At 43.0% G+C, this 19,089-nt stretch overlaps 1 protein-coding gene and 1 pseudogene across 3 annotated transcripts in view; one reads left to right on the plus strand and one right to left on the minus strand.

Annotated features, from left to right (window-relative positions):
• Nucleotides 1–19,089, plus strand: part of GRIN2A (glutamate ionotropic receptor NMDA type subunit 2A) — a 432,458-nt gene that overhangs the window by 62,690 nt on the left and 350,679 nt on the right. The gene's annotated exons all lie outside the window — the stretch shown is intronic.
• On the minus strand, nt 8,440–9,960 carry LOC112614687 (annotated as a pseudogene).

The following is a 19,089-nucleotide window of genomic DNA, read 5'->3' on the forward strand; positions in this document are numbered from 1 at the left end:
TTTGAGCAGGAGAATTCTTTGCTGTGGGAGGGGCTTTTCTGTGCATTGTAAGACATATAGCAACATCCCTGGACTCTGTCCACTAAATGCCAGTAGCAGTCCATAGTTGTGATAACAACAAATGTCTCCAGCCATAGTCAAACATTCCCTGGTGGTAAAAATCTCCCCCAGTTGAATGTAAATTTGTTCAGCTATTGTGGAAAGCAGTGTGATCATTCCTAAAAGAACTTAAAACAGAATTACCAATCAACCCAGCATCTCATTATGGAGTATATACCCAAAGGAATATAAATAATTATATAAAGACATATGCATACGTATGTTTGTTGCAGCATTATTCACAATAGCAAATACATGGAATCCACCTATATGCCCATCAATGGTAGACTGGATACAGAAAATCTGGTATATATACACCATGGAATACTACACAGCCATAAAAAGAATGAACTCAAGTACTTTGCAGCGACATGGATAGAGCCAGAGGCCATTATCTTTAGCAAACTGACGCAGGAACAGAAAATCAAATACTACATTTTCTCACTTATAAGTGGGAGCTAAACAGTGAGAACACAGGGACATAGGGAGGGGAACAACAGACAAATAGTTCTAATTGAGGGTGGAGGGTGGGAGGAGGGAGAAGATAAAAAACTACCTGTCGGGTACTATGCATATTACCTGGGTGACAAAATAATCTGTACACCAAATCCTTGTGACACAGTTTACCTATAACCTGCACATGTACCCCTGAACCTAAAATGAAAGTTAAAAAATAATCTTTCCCAGTTGAGAACCATGGGGTTAGACAAAAAGCCGCCTTCCTTCCTTTCTTCAATGAGGCTTTTGTTTGTTTGAATCTACTGATTATGAAGTGCTGTGGAGGCTACGGGGATGACTAAGGCACAGTCTCTTACCTGTACGAATTAACAGATTCCTGGAAAATATTAAGCATGAAAACAACTGATCAAATAAAGCTGAAATATACCTTCCTCTTGGTGTTGAGGAACAGCAAAGATATCCACCTGTGTCATGGGTAAAGCTCATTCAAATTCAAAGTGTAATGAGGATCTAACCTGAGGTTCCCACCCACCTTGATCAATTATTTTATAACTTTCTCCATCTTCCTCCTCCTACTGAACTCTACTGGGTTTTAAAGCCATTGGGCCTTTTTTTTTTCTTAGCTTTGTAATTCAAAGGATAATGGTAGATGCTATAACAAATAAGCCCTCAAATATCAGTGGTATAACATAGTAGAAGTTTGCTTCCTGCTTATGTAATCGTGTTCCTGGTTGGTGAACAGCTTTCCTATGGCCATGCAGTGATTCAGGGACCCAGATTTTTGCCATATTGTGGCTTTTCCAATCCACTAGATCTCACTGTCTTTTCTTTCCAATCAGCAGAAAAAAAAAAAAGGAGGAAATATGCCCCTTTCTTAAGAGTCCTGGCCGCAATGTGACTTTGTTTATGCTGATCTTCCATTAGAAAGGACAATTGGACCACTGACAATTTCCGATCAAGTAGAATAAATCAATATTGAATGGCTCATCTTGGCTCAAATTCTGTGACAGTCTCTGGTTATGAAAATTTACCATCAGGATCCTGTTCACGTAGGACACTTTCTTCAGCAGCAGGGAGAGTTTTGCAGAATTCTCTTTGTGCACAGTTTAAGGTGGAGCTGGGAAAAGAACCCAAGTTTTTAGATACAGCAGTCTGTTTGCTACTTGCATCTTTTATTTTACTCCATACCAGGAATGGAAGACATAGATTGTGCCTAATTTCTATATCCTAAGTACCTACCAGAGGATTGGGCATGTAAAATATTTTCAGAAGGGATGAATAGATGAGAAATACTGTTCACAGGCTTAGAAGTATGCACTCAAGGAAGATTTTACTTGTTAACCTGAAAATTGCAACACAGGTGCTTGTAGAGCTGTACCCACAGCGATACATTGATGTCGCAAGTATCAGGGCAGGAGAAACTACAGTTGCTGCATGGGGTGGGGTGGGGATGATGGTAGTTTCCTTTATTAGCCAGAGGTATAAGTGACAGAAGTCTAAATGAGAACGTCAAGCCAAATAGGGACATTTGTTTGATCAGGTAACTAAAAAGTTCAGGGTATCTGGCTTCTAGCAGGGCTGAATACAGATATATAACAATGTCATCAGGAACCTCTTGCTGCACCTGGGCTCCACTTTCCTCTGTCAGGCTCAGTCTTTGGCAGATTCTCCTTAGCCACAACAGATGTTTATCCTTCAGCTTGGCCACCTCAGAAGGAAGAGGGGCTCCAAAGAATGCCCCAAGATTATCATTGGCTGGTCCAGTGCCACGTGCTCATCTCTGCACCCATCGCCATGGTCTCCCTCTCATTGTTCAGACCAGGTGACTTGTGCAGCATTAGCACAAGGGGTGCCAGTCCACAGGGATAAAGGGGCAAGCAGGGATAATTCTTCAGTAAAAAACTAGAATGGATGCTGGATGAGGAAAGATATTCTATGTCCACTATATTTCCATTCTCCTTATGGAGTGAACCTGTGCATTTTTTATCTTAATACTCATTTACATACTTCTGGTAATTGTATGTAATCAATCTCTGTCAAGCCCTCTTCCCCAGCTGTAGCCTGTGAGCTTTTTGTAGAGATTCCTCTTGGTGCAGAGGTAGAGCATATGGTTCAGTCCTGGACCACTGGGGTCATTATATGCCCCTGGTCCCTGTGAACAGTTTGGGGATGGTTATCTGGTCCACGAAGACCCAGTGACGTGAAATGAGACTTTAGCTCAAACTTAAGTAAGAAAGATTGTTTTCAAAATTAACTTTTTATTATGATGATTTTCCAAAATGCATGAAAATAGAGGTAACTCTAATCATAAGCAGAGATAACTCTCCTATACTCACCATCCAGCTTCAGCATTTATCAACTCATGGACAATCTTAATTCATTTTATAACCACCCACAGTAGATTATTTTGGCGCAAATTCCCAACATCCTATCATTTCATCTCTGTACTTTTCAATATGTTTCTCTAAAGATAAGAGCTCTTGGGGGAAAAGACTTAGTATTTTCTATTAAAAGTGAATCTGAAAAGATGTAGGGAATAAAATAACTGCTACCATCTTGCTTCCACTTGGAGCCAACAACTGGAGCCAACTGTGTGGCAGCAGAACAGCAAGAAGGAGGAACACAAAATCCAGATGACAGATTTTGGGTCCTGAATTCACCTGTGCATGGAGTAAGCTTAGCTACTTTTTTTTTTTTTTTCAGTCATGTGAGCTAGAATATTCCCTGTAGCTATGTTGTTGATGCCCCACTCATATCCTCTTGGCCCACCCTGTGGGTCACCCGAAGCTTAGATGGACATTCCCAACACAGTGATGGCTTCTCACCTCAAGCACAGGCATCTCTCTCCCTAAGAACGTTCTCTGGCCATAAGATTGTGCTTGGCTGCTGCATTGGCAAACCTGAAGTGGCAGGGGATAAATAAATGCCCCCCAGAACTGTCTTTAACAATGAGGGATATAAGTTGGCATACCCTGGCTTCTTTACTGCTCAGGGAGACAGTACTGAGTACTGAGGTGTGTCTTACACTGTTACTGGAGGGCCCCTGGTGGACTTGAGTCCCCGTTGTCCCCAACAGTAACCTTCCCATGAATTTCCCTGCTGCTGGCTTCTTTTCCTTTCCTGTCTTATTTTTCTACTTCCTCACCACACTTCTGTGATCACCTCCCAACTAAACCATGTCCCCCCAGTTTCTTGCTTTAGGGTCTGCTCTAAAGTAAAACCTAACTGAAGTCATTCCCGTTTCCTTCGTTTTGCATAAGCTTCCATGGTTCTATTTCTTTTAAAAAAATTTTTATTTTAAGTTACGGGATACATGTACAGAACGTGCAGGTTTGTTACCTAGGTAAACATTTGCCGTGGCAGTTTGCTGCACCTGTCAACCCATCATATACGTATTAAGCCCCACATGCATTAGCTGTTTATCCTGATGTTCTACCTTCCCCACCCCCAACAGGCCCTGGTGTGTGTTGTTCCCCTCCCTGTGTCCATGGGTTCTCATTGTTCAGCTCTCACTTATGAGTGAGAACATGTGGTTTTTGGTTTTCTGTTTCTATGTTGGTTTGCTGAGGATGATGGCTTCCAGCTTTATCCATGTCCCTGCAAAGGACATGATCTCATTCCTTTTTATGGCTGCATAGTATTCCATAATGTATGTGTACCACATTTTCTTTATCCAGTCTATCATTGATGGGCATTTGGGTTGATTCCATGTCTTTGCTATTGTGGATAGTGCTGCAGTAAACATACATGTGCATGTATCTGTATGACAGAATGGTTTATATTCCTTTAGGCATATACCCTGTGATGGGATTGCTGGGTCAAATGGTATTTCTGGTTCTAGATCCTAGAGGAATCACTACACTGTCTTCCACAATGGTTGAACTAATTTACATTCCCATCAACAGTGTAAAAGTGTTCATGGTTCTATTTCTGGTAATTCTTTTTTTTTTTTTTTGAAAAAAAGTCGTGAGTAATTATGCTCCATAGTTCCATCCCCAGTATTTGCTTGAGAAATGAAATAATGAATACTTCTGGGAAACAGCGTCCCACGCCCCCATACCCCATTCACACAAAATGTTTTCAGCCTGAGAATCCAGTTACAGAAGCCAAGTTGGGTATCAGGAATATCTGGTTTGCACTAAATTTCACCTGCAGGATTATAAAATTCACGTGCTGTTGCCTTGGGCACAACTGCTCCGCTCCGATAAGTAGAGTGGGTGCCCCAGCAGCCTGTCCTGTTGGTTCAGATAATGATTTATTGGGGGGGTGCAGGCCCCAGGGTGTGCACATGGAAGGATGCTCTGCTTATCCCCCTCCAGGAAGGTTTCTGGCATCTAAGACAAGGGAGGAGTGGGGACAACAAGGAGAGCTGCTGTCTCTTCCTGTTGAAGCATCTCTCCTACTACCTACAAATGAAAACATACAAACACTATGTCGATAGTAAAGCAAGTAACTTTAAAGAAGGCCCCAGAAACACTTCAGTAATTGGAGACCAGTTCTCCAGCATTATGAAACCAGAAGGAAATTACAAAGTAAGATGAAAAAAAAAAAAAAAAAAACTTAGATCATGCAAAAGAGTAGTCAACAAAGTCCATGTACTCTACTCAAAGGAGAGCCCTCTTAAGACTCTCTCTCTCCAGGCTAGTTTACTTTTACTTTATACATAATTGCTACAGAATGTCGAAAGCAGCACATTTTAAGCAGGGAAGGAACACACACAGCAAGGACTGCAAACCCAAAAAATTAAATGAACCCAGACAATAATTTTAAACAAGTGAAAGAGGCCAGTCGATGGATCAATGCCATGCGGGAATGTGGGTCGAGTGTTGACAGTTCTTCCATGTTTTCAGGAAGAAACTGAAAATTGGAATTTTAAGTGAAATAGCCTTAGTTTTACATAGAAAATATCTAAAGAAAAAATTTTAAACAGCATGCAGACCTGGCACATTGGGGGCGTGACATTGCCCCATTAAATGAAGCATAAATTCTCTATTTTGCCAGTGTTCCTACTTGGCTCATATAGGACACTTTAATTTGTGATTCTTTGGTTATTAGATCACTAGACTTTTGAGCACAGGCTTTGGGCTTTGTTTGCCTTCTTGGGAAATACTGTCAGAGAAATCAATGGGTTCATAACCTTTTGCAGAAGTCATTCTTATTTTGGTTGAGTGGGCAGTGTTCTTAGCTACCCAAAACAAACTAGCTGTTCACATCCTGGGATCGATGGGACTGGTGCCTGGGGGTTTCTGGGGACACAGAGGATACATCTTCCTCCTCCCTCTCTTGTGTTTACACAATCTGCTTTCAAAGGTTATGATTCCTCTGTGGGTGACTGGCCTACAGCATCTGCCTGGTTTGCTTGATTTGGTTCATCTCATCGAGGCTGGCACCTTCGAGTCTGGGGTCCTTTTGGCTTTGCCCACACATAATCTCTTGGGTGGATCAAAACCTCTTCAACTCTCTCTCAGTCTCCAAGCAGGCTCCCCTGTGGGGCTCTTCTAAGAGTGTTTAGCATTGGCATTGCTGCAGAGCACAGTCCCATTGTGTGGTTTTATGAAGGATTTGTTTTTTTAAATTTGTTTTTTATTTTTATATCTTTAGAGGTAGAGTCTTGCTCTGTTGCCCAGGCTGGAGTGCAGTGGCATGATCATAGCTCAGTGCAGCGTTGAACTCTGGCTCAGACAATTTTTCCTGACTCAGCCTTCAGAGTAGCTGGGACTACAGGCACACACCACCATGCCTGGCTAATTAAATCTTTTTTTTTTCTTTCTTCCTCTTTTTTTTTTTTTTTTTTTTTGAATGAGGGTTTATGTTATCCAGGTTGGTCTTGAACTCTTTGCCCCAGCCTTCTGAGTAGCTGGGATTACATGCGTGAGCCACCATGCCCAACTAAGGTTAAAAATCTTTGGGTTTTTTTTGAGATGGAGTCTTGCTCTGTCACCCAGGCTGGAGTGCAGTGGCGCAATCTCGTCTCACTGTTGGCTCCACCTCCCAGGTTCACGCCATTCTCCTGCCTCAGCCTCCCCAGCAGCTGGGACAACAAGCGCATGCCGCCACGCCTGACTAATTTTTTTTGTATTTTTAGTGGAGACGGAGTTTCACTGTGTTAGCCAGGATGGTCTTGATCTCCTGACCTTGTCATCCGCCCGCCTCCGCCTCCCAAAGTGCTGGGATTACAGGCGTGAGCCACCGTGCCGGGCTAAGGTTAAAAATCTTAAGATACCCTTCAAGACTCTACTCCTCAAGGTCATGAAATAGTCTTTTACATAAAAAGCTAATTTACCATAAAAGTGTACAGCTAGGCATAAAACATATGTTTAAAACATTAATTAATAACTCCAAGAAATGCAAGAAACAAAAACATTGAGTTTTTCTGTTTTGTTTTTGCTTATCAAATAAGAAAACTATAAGAGAAGAATAACATACAGAAAACAGTTAACTCTACCTATACTGCCAATGGGTATATATTAGTACAACCTTTCCAAAAATAATATGGCAATATATACTCAAAACCTTTTATTGTGTGGAGCTTTTGACCTAGGAATCTATGCCTACATTTAATGAAGTTAATTCAAGGAAAATAATTATGGGTGGACCCCCAAAATTATATAAAGGGGTTTCATCAGTGTTAGTAGCAATAGAGGCCAACTGGGAAGAATTTAAATGTCAAGAAACTATTGAATGATCAAATGTATTATGGTACACTATTGTACGATGAAGTATTATACAACCATTATAGATCATGTTATAGAAGAATTTTTAATGAATCTGGAGTCACAATATTTTTGTGACCTTTCTTTAATGTATTATGAAAAATTTCCCCCAAAATAAAAAAACCCATAAATTGGAAAAAAAAATAGTCTTTTAAATTTGTTAAAAATTATGCTGAGTGTATATTATTTTCATCTGGCCCCAAGAGTGTTATGACAATTGTTTTAGAAATACAGAATAAAATTAAAATTATCACTAATGCTGTCACACTTTTAATAATGGCATTTTCCCCTTTATTTCCTTCTCCATATATATATATATGTGTGCATTGATGTGCATGTGTATGTATGTATATGTATACAAGTACATAAGATATAAATGTATTTACACATATTTGTAATTGCACACAATTTATACATGCAGTAGTATATAAACTGCATGTTTCACTTACTATCAAAATCTCTGGAAGCATAATTTTTATTTATTCTGATTATTTAATACACAATGACGCAACTGTGATCCCAAAATATGCTAAGTTAAAGCCTTCAACTGCAGCTGAGGAGAGGGCAGGAATAGTATACAGGGACAGTGGCGAGTCAGGAATGATGGGCAGGTGGCCATGACCAGGGCAGCCTCCTTCCCAGGGCCAGGGACAGGAGAATGGCCTGAGGAGCAGGACCCAAGGCTAGCCCAGGGCCGGGGAAGGGGCCAGAGACCTCCCCTTGGCCTAGGTCAGGAGCTCAGAAGTAGCACATGGCTGAGGGGGCAGCAGCCTGGGAAGGGCCAGAGGCAGGGAGGCCATTTCCTGGGGGACTGGGGGCAGGGAGGTGCCCTGCAGGAGAAGCCAGCAGGGACCGCCTGTCCCTAGGGTGGGGGCCATGCTGGAGCATGCTGCAGCAAGAAAGACCTGAGGCAGTTGCAGGGCCTGATAGCTCAGCTGGCTGGGCTGGGGGGTGCTTCCAGGCAGCCTGGCCCAGGGAGCAGTCCTGACTCTGCAGGGGATGCCCAGCGAGGGGCTGCAGAGCCCTCAGGACCTCTCTTCTCTCCTTGGAAAGGAGCTGAGGAACCCGTAGTGCAAATCTGTGGACCACTCAGTTATGCAGAGGGGCTGTGCCTGCAGGTGGACACTGGGGTGTGCCCCCTCCACCACCTCAGCCTCCACCGCTGTCCTCAGTACAGCTGCTTCTGGTAAGAGTGCAGGCCGAGGACACCACACCTCCATCTGGGCTGACATGGTCCGCTTCTGAAACTTGAGCTCTCTTAAGTACATCATGGACCGAAGGACAGACAGGCTGCAGGCCCCGATATCCTGGCAGCTGTGCTGGAAGGCTACTGTGAGGTAGGGCACGAACTTCTGAATGGACCCTTTGTCCTGGATGGAGCCCAAGACACCCTGCACGATCTTTACCTTATCTTCCTTGGTGAAGTATCGTTTCTGGCTGCTGCTGCTCTTCTCCATGGCATCCAGCAAGCTCATGCCCCCGTACTTCTTGAGCTGTACCCCATCTGAGAAGTACTCGCTAGGGGCCTCCATGATGGCAGCCATCAGGGAGCCCATCATCACTGTGGAGGCTCCAAGGGCCAGGGCCTTGACCACGTGCCCCATGGTCTGGACGCCACTTTGATGGACACACCAAAGTGCTGGGCATACTTGGCCACCTTATACACAGCAGTGCCCTGGGGCCGACCTCAGGCCATCACTTCCTGGGTGATGCAGATGGAGCTGCAGCCCATGCCCACGTGCAGTCCGTCCACACCAGCATCAATCAGATTCTTGGCCTGGGCTGCTGTCACCACATTCCTCCCAATCACCTGGAGGTGGGAGTACTTCTGTTTGATGTAATGCACCATGGTGATTTGATACACCCAGTTCCCTTGGGAGGAGTCCAAGACTATGATGTTGATGCCTACCCAGGTGAGCAGGTCCAGGCGGTATTTGTCATCCTCATGGGTGCTCACAGCTGCCCAGTGCAGCAGGTACTTGTGGGAATCCTTGGAGATCAGAGGGTAGTCTCGGTTCTTCAGGTTGGTGTGGGCGATGATGGCCACTAGCTCATGGCGATCATTGACTATAGGCAGCTTCCCTTTCTTGCTACGCTGAAGGATCTCATTTGCCTCTTTCAATGTCACCTGGTGGAGCCACCATCGGCTTGATCCTTGGCTTCATCACCTCACTGAGGAGGGTGGTGTGGTCCTTCTCAGCAAGAAAGTCGATGTCTTGGGAGGTGACAATGCCCACCAGCTTGCTGCCCATGGTGCCCGTCTCAGTGATGGGAATGCCAGAGAAGCCATGCTGGATCTTGGCCTCCAGCTCATCACCCACAGTGTGCGAGGGTCTCAGCACCATGAGGTCCGTGATGAAGCCCTGTTCAAACTTCTTGACCTTATTTGGCCTGGAACCCTGGGGTACAGCTGTGGTGAATGAAACCAGTACCTCCCATCAGAGCCATCGCTATGGCCATGTTGGCCTCTGTCTCAGTGTCCATGGGGGGAGATCAGCGGTGTCTTCAGCGTGATCTTCTGGGTCAGGGCTGAGGTCAGGTCCACCTTATCAGCTATGAAGTCTATGAACCCTGGGAGAATCAGGAAGTCATTGTGGGTGAGGGCGTAGGCGCTGACGAAGAACTGCTGCGTGGTGAGCCAGTCCTCAGGCACGTAGCTGGTGCCATAGCTGGTCAGGTAGTCTGCCATGCTGCTGCAAGACCCTGTGACTCGACATAAACCCCTGCGCGGCCGCCTGCGGCTGCCGCCTTCGTTGCTGCTGCTGACGCTGCGGGCCAGGGGACTGTAAGCATATTTATGCCCATGTAAGGTCAAATCATAATGGTGCTTATTTAACCACTTAGTGTTGGGTGCCTTGGTCACTTTCATGGAAACTTTTACTAATATAAATAACATTAATATAAATATATTATAAATTACTAATATAAATAATATTAATACAAATAAATATAAATAAAAACAACACTTTTACTAATATAAATAAATATATATTAATATATATTTACTAATATAAATATAAAAAATTTATAATATATATAATTATTATATTTATTTATAATATATGAGCTATTTATATTATATATTTACTAATATAAGTAACACTGAGTTCATCTGCATTGAGCTGTGAAAGGAGTGGAGACTGGGAGGTTTTTTTATGGACTAAATATTCCCAGGAGGAAAAGGGAGTAGGATTTATGATCACTTACCCAGATCCTGCTATACAATGTCTCCTTATCTCATACTTGTAGTCCGTCAGCAAATCTTGTTGCTTGTATCTTCGAAATATCCCTTACTCACCCACCTTTCTCCCTTTCCCATGCATCCCCCCAGTGCTGGCTTGTGCCATGACTCCCCTGGATCACTGCAATAGCTTGCTCACTGATATTTCTCTTCCACTTTGCCCTTGCTTCTACATATTCTGTTAATAAATCTTTATTAAAACAAACAGTCCCATGACATTCCCCAGAAAAAAACCATGTAATAGTATCCATTAGAATTTATTAAAAAATCCAAACTATTTACCAATCCAAACTATGAGGTCCTGTGTGATCTAGCCTTGTCTATTCTCCAATCTCATCCATTACTACATTCCCCTAACTCATTAAATGCTATTCCAGATGGTCTCTATTCAACTTTTCAAATTTGCCAAGCTCTTTTTTACCCTGTAACCTCTGAGTATGCCACTCCCTTTGCCTAAAACTTTCTTCTTGTTCTTCACTTGACAGGTTATTTCAGTTTTTATTTAAAATTCTTTTTATTTAAAAAATTATTTTTACTTTTTGTGGGTACATAGTAGGTGTATATATTTATGGGGTACATGAGATATTTTAATACAGGCATGTAATGTGAAATAATGACATCATGGAGAATGAAGTCTCCATCCCCTTGAGCATTTATCCTTTGTGTTACAAACAATCCAATTATATATTTTTTGTTATTTAAAAATGTACACTTAATTCATTATTGACTATAGTCACTCTCTTGTGCTATTAAATAGTAGGTGTTATTCATTCTTCCTTTTTTTTTTTGTAGTCTGTTTATTTCTTGTTCTTTGGATTTCAGCCTACCTTCGTGGTGTGAACTCACTTGGTTATAATGCATTGCCTTTTGATATATTTTTCTATTTGATCTGCTCATATTTTGTGGGGCACTTTTGCATGTATGCTTGCGAGGAAAGTTGGTCTAGAGTTTTCTTATGATGGCTTGCTCTGGTTTTGGAATCAGGGTAATACTATCATCCTGACATGAGTTGGGAAGTATTCCCTCCTGAACACTAGTTTCTGAAATAATTTGTGTAGGACTCTTTCTTTTTTTCCTTAAATGTTTGATAGAGTGCAGCAGAGAAGACGTCTGGGCCTGAAGTTTACTTTGTGGGAGGATTTTAAACTACGGGTTCATTTTCTTTAATTGATACAGGGTTGTTGAAGGTTTCTATTTTGTTTTTTTTTTTTGAAAAAGCTTTGATAATTTGTATCTTTCCAGGAATTTGTCCATTTCATCTAGGTGGTCAAATTTATAGGCATAAGGGTTTTTTAATCCTTTTAATATCTGGAAGGTCTGTAGTAGTGCACCAGACTTCATTTCTGATAGTCTCTTTTTCTTCTTGATCAGTCTACCTAGATTTATCATTTTTATTTTATTTTTTAAAAGAGAATCAGCTTTGGGTTTCATTAGTTTTCTGTTACTTCTTAATTAACTTCTCAGCCTGAATGTCTCCTCCGAAAGGATGTTTCCCGACAGTTCTACTTCAGGTGGCTTCCCCTTTCTCTTGCCTTCTCCTCTGATTGTTTTCTACCTCAGGTCTATGTGTAATTATTTTTGTTTTGTGTTACGTGCTTTTTTGCTTCTATGTTACTTGCAGATATTGGAGAATAGTAATAAGTCTGCCCAACATGGTAATGTGCCTGGTGCATTTCCAAGAACATATATGGTGGTTTTCAAATATGCTAGCAGAGCAGTATCTATAGTGGTTAGGAGACTAGGGTCTAGAGTTGGCTCATCTCAGGTTGAATCCTGGCTACACCATACACTAAATGTGACCCTGAACATGTGTGACCGTGAACACAAATTCTGATGCCTTCTAAGATGAGGGCTGTGCAACGTGGCAGCTGTGATCAGGAGGCCTAGGGTTTTAGTTCTGGCTCTGTTACCTGTCAGCTGTGTGATTCTTGCGGCAATTACTTCTCTGAGACCCAGTGATATGGTTCGGCTGTGTCCCCACTCAAATCTCATCTTGAATTGTAACTCCCACAACTCCCCCATGTTGTGGGAGGGATCCAGTGGGAGGTAATTGAATCATGGGGGTGAGTGTTTCTTATGCTGTTCTCACAATAGTGAATAAGTCTCATGAGATCCAATGGTTTCAAAAAGAAGAATTCCCCTGCGCAAGCTCTCCCTCTTTGCCTGCTGCCATCCATGTAAGATGTGACTTGCTCCTTTGCTTTCTATCTGATTATGAGGCCTTCCCAGCCATGTGGAACTGTAAGTCCATTAAACCTTTTTCTTCCCAGTTTCAGTTGTATCTTTATCAGCAGCATGAAAAGGGACTAATACACCCAATTTTCTCTTCTTTAAAATGATCTGATGCAAGGAGTACCTAATCATGGGATTACTGGGGGGAACTGGATAAGACAGACATGAGTAGGATGTAGCCCAGGGTTGGCCTGTTGCATATGAGGCATTCCCTCAAACTCTCCTTTCCCAGAACTTCAGCTCTCCCCATCGGAGGGTAAGCATCACTGTAGCAGACACTTTACATGTTTTGTGCACCTCTGTACCCCCACTACCTTGATCAGTGTGGTCTGACAGGCACTGAAAAATGCCTGTGAAATGGATTCTTTTTGTTGCTTATTAAATCTGCAACCGTGAGTTGAGTGTCCTGAAGCTCAGCAGAGCAACGATGGCTTCAACAATCTGGGCCTTGCTTGTCTCAGGTGAGCTGCTCCTTTTCCTTTTAGGAATCTTCTAAACCGCTGGGATTCCCAGGGTGAGGACAGGACCTTTAGGGATCTTGCAAACCCCAGCAGAATATCAGTTTCCTTCACAGAAGTGTGTCTACCTTCCTTCAACCCTGGTTTGCAAATTCCAGACATGACACTGTGCTATTTGCTAACTTGGCCTGGCAAGAGCACAGGTGTTTATTCAAAGGCTGCGGGACTCCATGATAGAGAGTAGCAACAGAGCCAGCAGGATCCTGTAAGTACTCCTCATGCAACTACCTGGGGTGGATTTAAAGTCAGCTCAGGGCAGTTTCAATACCAGAGTTGGAGGAAAGAGGTTGTGTGCACATTGTCCTCTGCGGATTGCTGCTGTTGTTTATACCTTGTGGTTTCCTTTGGTGGAGACAAATCCACCCTGCTTTTCTCATCCACCTTCCTACACAAATATATCTTGTTTTCTAGTGCTGAAACGGAGCATGGAAACGGGCTGGGTCTAGTGCTGAGATGTTCTGCTTAGCTCTTGCAAATACAGAAAGAATTTCCTGTGTATGGTTAGGACTGAAGTACACGTGCTTGGTTCAACATTCCTTCAATCAATAGGAAATCCAGTCATCATCCCTAGCCCTCCATTCCATTCTTTGTCTCACTTCATGGTATCCCTTAGGGGTAAAGATTTCTGAATTCAAAGCCAGCTGAGCTGGGTTCAAATCTCCACATGTCGATTTATGAGATGAACATCATGTCTTCTGTCTGATTCATTTGTCTTAGTTTCTGCCTCTGCAAATGGAGATAATGACAATATGTACTCTGGCATGTTCTCGGGAGGCTGAAATAACACCCAGGCTTGCTGCTCATTGCACAACCTAGCTTTCCTACCTTCCTTTTCTCCCTTCATGAATCCCCCCATGTCCTGCTACCTGTTGCCTTTCTGTTCATAAGAGTATTTTGAATTCCTGCCTTATTCTCCTTCTCTAGAAGTGAAGGAGCTGACTTCCCTAAAGTCCATGGAATGCCATTTTACTTCGTTAGAAAAAAAATCACATTTTGTCATGTGCATTCTCATCTATCCATTCAACGGATGTCATCGGAGCACCTTCTGGGGGTCAGACCACTTCCAGCTACTAGGGTTCAGAGACAAACTAGTGGCCGGGCGCAGTGGCTCAGGCCTGTAATCCCAGCACTTTGGGAGGCTGAGATGGGCGGGTCAAGAAGTCAGGAGATCGAGACCATCCTGGCTAACCCGGTGAAACCCCGTATCTACTAAAAAATACAAAAAACTAACCAGGCGAGGTGGCGGGCATCTGTAGTCCTAGCTACTCGGGAGACTGAGGCAGGAGAATGGCATAAACCTGGGAGGCGGAGCTTGCAGTGAGCTGAGATCTGGCCACTGCACTCCAGCCTGGACGACAGAGCGAGACTCCGTCTTAAAAAAAAAAAAAAGACAAACTAGTCATGCTCCCTCTCTTCAAGGGACTTAGAATCATCCCCAGAGGAGGATGCTGTGAACAACCTCAAGTGTGATGCTGTGGCCAGCTTGGTTGTACTAGAGTGGTGGGATTTGGGAGCTTTTTCTTATTTTTATTTATTTATTTTAAATTTTTTTAATTAAAATTTTAAATAGAGACAGTGTCTCGCTATATTGTCCAGGTTGGTCTCAAATTCCTGGTCTCAAGCAGCCCTCCCTCCTCAGTCTCCCAAAGTGCTAGGATTACAGATGTGAGCCACTGTGCCAGGTCACTTTTTCTTATGTTTAATTTAAAAAAGAATTTGAACAGGATTAAAAAGAAAGTAAAAAAAAAAAAAAATCCCCAAACAAACAAACAACACCTCTTTCACAAATTTCTTTTCTAAGAATGGTCATCATAGTGGATATTTCAGATGGGTGAGTATGCATGCCCCATTTTATCCAAGTTTCTCACAGTGCTTGGGAGTAAGTCTTTTTTCACACACAGTTCCATGCATGAAAGGTGGCTGTGCAAAAAACTTCTTTTAACATGTCTGGCTATACTGTACATATATCTATACACATGTATGCATGTATGTGCATATGCATATGTGCATATACATACATACCTTTGCATATATATATATGCATACATTTTATTTTGCTTTATTTAGAATTATTATTTTTGGAGATAGAGTCTTGCTTTGTCACCCAGGCTGGAGTGCAGCGGCACGATCTTAGCTCCCTGCAACCTCCGCCTCCTGGGTTCAAGCCAGTCTCCTGCCTCAGCCTCCTGAGTAGCTGGGATTACACATGCGCGCCACCAAGCCCAGCTAATTTTTCTGTTTTTATCAGAGATGGGGTTTCAGCATGTTGGCCAGGCTGATCTCAAACTCCTAACCTCAGGAAATCTGCCCACCTCAACTCAACCTCCTAAAGTGCTGGAATTACAAGTATGAGCCACCATGCCCAGCCTTATTTGGAATTTCATAGGGAATTCTTATGTTATTAAAACTAAGGCTTATAAGGGCTGCCAAATGGCCTGCCATATGGCTGGTCTCAAATGCATTTAAACACCCCCTCCCCCACTGATTTTTTTTTTTACATGGTTTTCTTATATTTGAAAGTTAGTATCTCTGTTAAACATTGGGCCAGCTGATTCTACCACCCAGGAGACGCAGGCAACACCTCAAAAGTCCACAGCTCTCTTGGCCCTGATGTGACTGTTCTATTTCACAGCTCATTTTTCTGTGTCTGCAGAAAGACAAAGTACAAACTGTTAACTTTGGAGGTTTTTGTCAGCTTCATTAAAGGGCAAGGATTTTCCTCTCTGGGGGACTGGCTTCATGTTTCAATGGTCGTGGTCAGCATTGCTGGGTGAGGATCCTTAGGCTTTTTGTCAGGGATTCAGGGCCTTCTGGCTTCTCCAGGCTTCCATCTCTAGAGAAGACTCGGGATGAACTCTGAATTCTTCTAGACCATGGCTACCAACTCGGCTCCAGACCTAGAGCGGCACTGCTTTAATCTTGGCAAAGAAGACTAAAGACTTTTTTGTGTAACTAATTAAAAGTTTGCTTCAGGCTTCTTTCATTTTATGCCTCTGCTGTGCTCTTATAATGTTTAGCACCTCCCCTGTTGTCATATCATTTATCATATTGTGGAGTTTCAGGTATTTTATTTTGGTTTTCCTGTCAATCTTCCTCCTAGACTGTACACTCATGAGGGACGTAGAAACCTGACCTGTTTCTCCTCATACCCCTGCCATCGACTGCAGCCCCTGCACACGGTGGGGTCTACAATGTTGATGGGAGCCAAGGGATTGTTTTAGTGATTTTTAAGGCTGGATATTTATTTACTTTTAGGTATGCTTTGCAGTTTTTCTCTAGGGAATCAGGACTCAGTACAGAAACTTGGCATTGTCATGTGGGCACTCTGGAGAATCCAATAATTGGAAAAAATAAAAATGCACATGGAGAACACCATTCCTTCCCATAGCCAGGTAAAATTGTGCTCATGCAAGCTTCCCACATGCAAGAGTGCTTTTAATCTAATCAGATGGAAAGCCAGAGGCAGAGGGGAATGAATGTAACTTACATATTGACTATTTTTTTTTTTTTTGAGATGGAGTCTCGCTCTGTCGCCCAGGCTGGAGTGCAGTGGCTGGATCTCAGCTCACTGCAAGCTCCACCTCCTGGGTTCATGCCATTCTCCTGCCTCAGCCTCCCGAGTAGCTGGGACTACAGGCACCCACCACCTCGCCCGGCTAGGTTTTTGTATTTTTTAGTAGAGACAGGGTTTCACCGTGTTAGCCAGGATGGTCTCGATCTCCTGACCTCGTGATCCACCTGTCTCGGCCTCCCAAAGTGCTGGGACATATTGATTATTAAGTCGTTTATTCTAGTAGTATTTGTTGGGCTCTTACAATACTCCTTCCTCAAAGTGGCCCTCCTCCTGGGCATGCTACCACCATCCTCCCAGACGCCCAGGCTAAACTTCTTGCTACTGCCATTTTCCTCACGCCCCTCACCCTGTGACTACACCTGCTACATAGTATTCATATCCATCCACTTTTCTCTTTTCTCTACTGGCCCAAGTCCCTCTAATCTCTTACCTGGACAGGTTCAATAACAGATGAACAGATGACAGAATGAATACATCAAACAGTTTCTTCAAACTGGTTTGTGTGAAGAGAAATAGCATTTATATTTTTATTTAGTCCTAGAGAAAAAATAATAACCCTTTGCATCTGCCTACTGTCATTTTCACAGTCCCTTCACAAATATTGTATCTTTGGCTATGCTCATGTGTAGGTTCTGTATTTTAAGAAGCACATTGATTGATAAACTGGGCTTGTTAAACAGAACATGACTAAGGGAGGTACAGGCTGCTGGAAGTGGTTCCTGATTAACGTCAACGAAAGGATAAATGTTTGCATTTCTGAGAGTAGAGAGAAATGGGGAAGTGAGAGGGGTGAGTTGATTGTTATACTCAATTATTTGAAGGGCTCCCATCTTGAACACAGAGCAGATACATTCCATGGTGCTCTAGAATCTAAGGGAAGAAGTAGAGCCCGTAGAGACAGAATCTGCCTCCAAAAAGTATGTGGAAGAGCTATGAGCTGGCAAATTAAGTCTAGAGTTCTGTCATTAGAGGTAGTCAGCAGAGTAAACATGTTGGGGGCAGGGATTCTGGCATACATACGGACTCTCTTGTTTTGTAGATTCTGTGAGGTTATTAGGACTTCTGGCGATATTCTCATCTGTAGATGGGTATTGCTTCAGCTGCCTAAACCCGTATTTCCCTGTACCCTCAAAACATTCAAGAGCCATGGCCATAAAACTTCAAGAAGATGAAATATTTTGGGGATTAGTAATACCCTTGATGGTTACAGTTACATGTGGCTGTGATTCTTCTTGTATCTATTCTGATCTCATTTAAGATGTCTGTCTTTGGACAAGTTTACATTTTCCCATCTTCACTTTCTTTGTCCTTAAAAAAAAGTTGCAGTTTGCTCTGCAAAATGTCTGCAAATTGCTTCCCAACTTGTGCGAGGAGAGCCCTTCCCCCATCCCCAAGTGTGTTGTTCGTTTCAGTGATGGTGATTCAGAGGCTGTGATGTATTGGCTTATCTGGTTTCGGTGTCAGCTTTCTCATGACTAGATGTATGTCTTTGGACAAGTTTACATTTTCCCTTCTTCACTTTCTTTGTTTAAAAAAGAAGTTGCTGTTGCTGCTGATAGTATCTACTCCACGTAGTTGAGAGTGGGTCTCTTATTAGAGAAAATAAAAGAAATTGCTATATTAGCATCTTCCCAGCTAGTCTTTGAGTTTCTTGATGTCAAGGATCATTCATTCTTTTCTTCCCAGTGCCTACCATAGGGGATGGCACAGAGTAGACAATAGATGCTTGTTAAATGACGCAGCAACTGAGGCATCCACTCCATGTCTGTGAGTGGGGTACATCTCTCAGATTAAGAGTGTCCCAGTGCAAGAGTGATCTAGAACAGTGGAGGAAGGGAGGATAAATGTAGTCTTTGATTCTCAAGATTCTGGAGAGACCTAAGTTTGAATCCTAGCTCTACCTCTTGCTAGCTCTGTGGTCTTAGACAAGTTGCTTAACCTCTCTGAGCCCATGTTAGTCCATTCTTGTGTTGCTATAAAGAAACACCCAAGGCAGCCTGTCATGGTGGCGCATGCCTGTAATCCCAGCTACTTGGGGGGCTGAGGCACAAGAATTGCTTGAACCCAGGAGGTGGAGGTTGCAGTGAGCAGAGATCATACCACTGCACTCCGGCCTGGGCAATGGAGTGAGACTCTGTCTCAAGAAGAAGAAGAAGGGGGAAAAAAAAATACCCAAAGGTAGGTAATTTGTAAAGAACAGAGATTTAATTGGCTCATGGTTCTGCAGGCTATACAGGAAGCATGGTGTTGGCT

The sequence above is a fragment of the Theropithecus gelada genome, chromosome 20 (genome assembly GCF_003255815.1).
Source record: "Theropithecus gelada isolate Dixy chromosome 20, Tgel_1.0, whole genome shotgun sequence".
NCBI classification, from domain to species: Eukaryota; Metazoa; Chordata; class Mammalia; order Primates; family Cercopithecidae; genus Theropithecus; species Theropithecus gelada.